The 4,804-nt window shown below is 45.1% G+C and overlaps 1 pseudogene across 1 annotated transcript; it reads right to left on the reverse strand.

Annotated features, from left to right (window-relative positions):
• Positions 1-468: 468 nt before the first annotated feature.
• LOC308246603 (tubulin polyglutamylase complex subunit 2-like) lies at positions 469-1,210 on the reverse strand (annotated as a pseudogene). Its single transcript has one exon. The product of its transcript is annotated as a tubulin polyglutamylase complex subunit 2-like (transcript).
• Positions 1,211-4,804: the final 3,594 nt, after the last annotated feature.

Here is a 4,804-nt window from a genome sequence, read left to right on the forward strand (position 1 = left end):
CCACTAGCCACATGAATATTCCAAGTGTGGCTATAATGCAAGATGCGTAATAAGGACATGGATTTGTAGTATAACTTAGATTTAAATAGCAACATGTGACGAGTGGCTACCAACAGAACATTGCAGTTCTAATGCCTCGTGGTTCTAAACCATCAGCTTCTTTGGGGCACTCCTCAGTTACTGCTGAGAGGGCTGCTGCCGGGAAGAGAGCAACCTCTGAACAGATCTATTTGGCTACTTTAAACAAGATCTACAGTTTTGCACAGCTTCTGGAGGTAGGGGTGGCATGAGAGGAGGACTCCTGGGGAGACCTGAGTATGCCCTTCCAACTCCTGGCTCATTCATGGGAGTAAGAGGCCTGGGGTTTGGTCACTCAGATGGGAGGAGGCCCTCAGGCTTGGGCCCCCCTGGGCATCTGTGCATGGAAATCATCGCTATGGGGCTGCAGGGAGCTGGCGGGGAGGGGACTCATTTCCGCACAGGGTTTCCGAAGCCAGAGGGGGACTTAGGGGTGGAGGGGGCGGAGGGAGGACCCAAGGGCCCTTTCTGGCTGCCTGCAGATGGAACAGGCCCTTTCTTTTTGGGGATTAAGATCTTGTTCCTACTCTTGAACACTTTGCAGGGATCCAGCTTGTTCACAAAGGAGTCAGTTTCTTCAGTGAGCAGGCTCGTGCTGTAGGTGATGGGCTTATACATGTTGAACCATTGCTTGGCCTGTGGGCTAATGCCATAGCTGGTGAAGGCGTACTGCCCCTGGGGCAGGCCCAGGTGTGTGAGGAGCAGGCGTCTGTGAGGAAAGCCAGTACAGCGCTCTGTCCAGGAACCAGATCTCAGTTTCTTGCGCTAATGCTGGTTTCTCTTTTTTGTAGACGAGGCAAACCTGCCCATTCCCGTTGCAAGGGTCCAGCTCAAATATCACACCGCGAGAGTCAAAGTGGGGCTTCTCTGGCTGGTTCTCACGGCATCCAGCTTCACTCTCCATGTCATGTGGAAGCCGTTGGTCACCAGATAAAAATTCTTCAAATCCTCAGGCAGCACACAGTTATTTTTTTGTTCCCATGAAGAAATCAGGTGCCTTTTCTAGTATGGTCACCTCTGTCACACCTGGGGATGATTCCAGGATGCGGGTGACCCCCAGGGTCAGCTTCTCCAGGTGCGGCTTGCAGGAGCCCGCGGGCTGGGCCGGAGACGGGGGCGGCGGCTCCTCCATGGCTCGCGTGCCCGCTCGGCTGCTCTGAGAAGAGGAGTTCCGCGGGGCGTTCGTTCCCCCGGCCCGGCTAGAGCTTCACTCCAACCCGCCGGGACTCGGCGACGCCTCCCGAGAAAAAATATTATTAACAAAATATAAGGAAGAGAAAATACATTTACAGTATTTACTGAACAAAATCTGTGTGTAAAGGACCTTATAGTTCAAATCTGTGTTGTTCTAGGGTCAACTGTGTAGACTTCTTTTTAGTTACTCACCAGAAGAAAAACGAAAAACCAGAAAGCACTGCAGATATTTCATGCTGATGGCATTTGATAAAGGGCATTGGTTACACTGGACACAGGAGGCTGAGGAGCCAAACAGGGCCAGTGAGCAACCCAGAGCTTAGCAATAGCAGCAAGCTGCTGCTACTTCATGAGGCAAATGGAGTTGCAGGGTGTGATGAGCCAGGACTGGTTAGCAGGAATGGGGACAATTGTGAGGACTCCTGGCAGGAGTGGGACCACGGAGACAGGAGCTGTGCAGAGGAAACTGCAGCCACAGAGCAGCACAGCTTCAGCAAAGATGCCTGAGGAGGCCCGGCTGGCGTGGCTCAGTGGTTGAGCATCAACCTATGAACCAGGAGGTCACAGTTGGATTCTTGGTCAGGGCACATGCCCAGGTTGTGGGCTCGACCCTGCCTCCTATGTGGGGCATGCAGGAGGCAGCCAATCAATGATTTTCTCTCATCATTGATGTTTCTCTCTCTCTCTCCCTTCCTCTCTGAAATCAATAAAAATATATTTAAAAAATAAAAAATGCCTGAGGAAAAACCTGATTTCTCTTGAGTCTTTCAATCTCCCAGATCTTCCACCAGTTCCTCTCCTTGACCAAGTGGCCTGGGGAGGCAGGGGAGCCTGGGAAATGTAGTCCCACTGAACCAGGTCAGCAGTGGGGCAGGATAAGGCAGGAATAGAGTTGAGGGCAAACCTACAGCTGATTGCCACACATTCTAAGAAGTGCTGACATCACTCCCCCATCATAAAAAGAGTTTATCCCTGCAGAATTTAAATTAATTTAAATGAATGTATAGATTATATCCCTTTGTGTCATTTATCTCCCCCTCATGTTTAATTTGTGATCTGAGACCAGGTTTGCTGATTAAGATTAAATAATTAACCAGAATTTGGTTATAAAGGACAGACAGTCATATCCTCTAGCAAAGTGGATAAAAAATAAATGGGTTCTGCGTCTGTTTGGAGCACCCATCCAGAGGTAACCTGGAACTCTCAGATGCATATTCCTTAACAAAGTCACTGCTTAATCTAACTCCTTGACCTTAAACTTGGGTTTCACGCCTGGGAGGGGCAGAACACCTCCCAGGCCAGATGCCTGGTCTGTACAGGTTTCCCCCACTTTATGAAAGTTCAAAAGTTCACTTTATACCACTTCGCTTTTATGAACAACCCATAATGGTACCTGTTTTCACTAACTCAAAGAAATACAAAAAGAATTTTCACTTAAAAAAAAACAACAAAGGCAAAAATTGAAAACAGCATTCAGCATCTGCAGTGAGCTGTTATAGAGGCAATGTGCACTGGTTGGTGAAACTATACTGTATATACATTAATTGTACTTTACATAGAATGTGCATTTATCCTATCATTCATGCTTTTACTATATGTTTTATTTGGTATTTGGTATGATTTGGTAGGTTATTTTAGGGATTTTGGGAATGCTCAAGAAAATTTTCAATGTTAATTAAGGGTGATTGCTTTTTCGCTTTACACTGCCATTCAGCTAATGAAAGGTTTCATAGGAAGGCTCTGTATTCCTTGGCTTTCCTTTTTGGGAACCAAGTCTTGAAAATAGGATGGGAAAGCTGACCAAACAAACACATGATTGTTCATTTGAAAGTAAGTTGAGAGTTGAGGCAACATTGCTGGAAGCCAATTCCAGCATGTCAGCAGGGCTGAATCATCTAAGCCAATTCCAGCATGTCAGCAGGGCTGAATCATCTGGGATGCCTGAAAGGCATTTCCCCAAACCTGAAAGGGATGATTGCTTGCTGCCAGACAGCTCAGGGCATCTTAATCTACATGTTATTGCCTCCTACTGGCCAAACACCTGAACAGCCGAAGGCAATTCCCCATTCTGACAATGGACTCTGTATAGTAGCCCTACCCTTTAATGTATATATCTACCTTGTCTTAGGACAAATTGTGTTAATAAAAAGCAAGGGGTCCTGAGATGAGGAGAACTTGGTTTCTTTAGCCAACCTCCTCTGCTCCCCCAAAATGCCTTTCAAAATTATGTTTCATCTCTGGACTCTTATTTAATTTATGCACAGCCCCTTCTCCAGATTGCTGAACCCTTCTAGATGCCGGATCAAGACCACCGGCATTACAACATCTTCCCATTTTTGTTATGGCCAAAGTTTTATGCCAGCTCAGAAAATTCTTCCTAATCGATTGTGCAGTTGATCTGTAGCTCAAACTCAAGCCCAGATCAGAGGCCAAGAGATTTAGGAGGGAGGAGAAAAACACAAGTTGTATTTCCCTGACCCAAATATAGAGCAGGTCCAAAACCTATTTTTGAAATGTGCTCTTTGACGCCCTTGTCTATATCACTCTTAAGCCACCATAGAAGCCCTTTGCCCAGAGACCTCCCAACACATCTGCCCTGGTCTCCCACTTCAGCAGCCCAAACCATGTTAAAGAAAAATTTATTGTCTCTTTTTTCCAAAAGCAACAATGACAACCAAAACAAATAAACTTAATATCCTTTCCTTCACTGCAGTTAATAATAATAATTAATCATTATTGAGTGCTTGCTATGTACCAAGCACTGTTCTAAGTACTTTATATGCATGAACTCATCAAATCCACACAACAATTCTGTGTGGTAAGTTCTATTATAATGTCCAGTTTATTGGTGAGGAAATTGAGACACAGGAAGTTAAACAGCTTGCTGGGGATTACATAAATTCTAAATCGCAGCAGTCTGACCCCAATAAATGGTCTTAGTCACTCTAGTAGCTTCCCCTCAGCTACAGCCAAGAGCTGGGAGTAAAGCAGATTCAACTAATTCACACCCAGTGTGGATAATTGATACTCATTACTCCTCCCTGAGAAGGCTGCACATTTAAAAGATGTCTACAAGTCAAAAGAATTTCAACCAACAAATTTTCACGAAGTGCCTACTATGTGCCAGCTTTGTGCTGAGTGACAGGCATCCAAAGATAAATCAATCACAACCAAATTGCTGCTTTCATTACAGGCACAGGCCTTTGGTCATAGCTGAGCTTGAATCCTGGCTCTGCTGTGAATCAGAGGTTGGCCCACGCAAGCAATTTAAGTTATACAGACTTTAGCCACCCCTCCCCCCGCAGTGAGATAAAAAGAAATAGCTTTCTGGGATGTATTAAATGAAATAATGGCTGTGAAGTACTTAGAAAGCAAGCCAATATATAGAAAGTATGCAATATAAGGTAGCTATTATTATTATGAACTCCTTTGTGGAGATATGTAAACAAAAATTACAAAGTAGTTATAAATGCTATATGGAGATGTAAAGTGAAAAGGATAGTATGGTGCAGTGGTTTTTAAACTGTTCCCC

This window comes from Plecotus auritus (assembly GCF_963455305.1).
Source record: "Plecotus auritus genome assembly, chromosome: 4".
NCBI lineage: Eukaryota > Metazoa > Chordata > Mammalia > Chiroptera > Vespertilionidae > Plecotus > Plecotus auritus.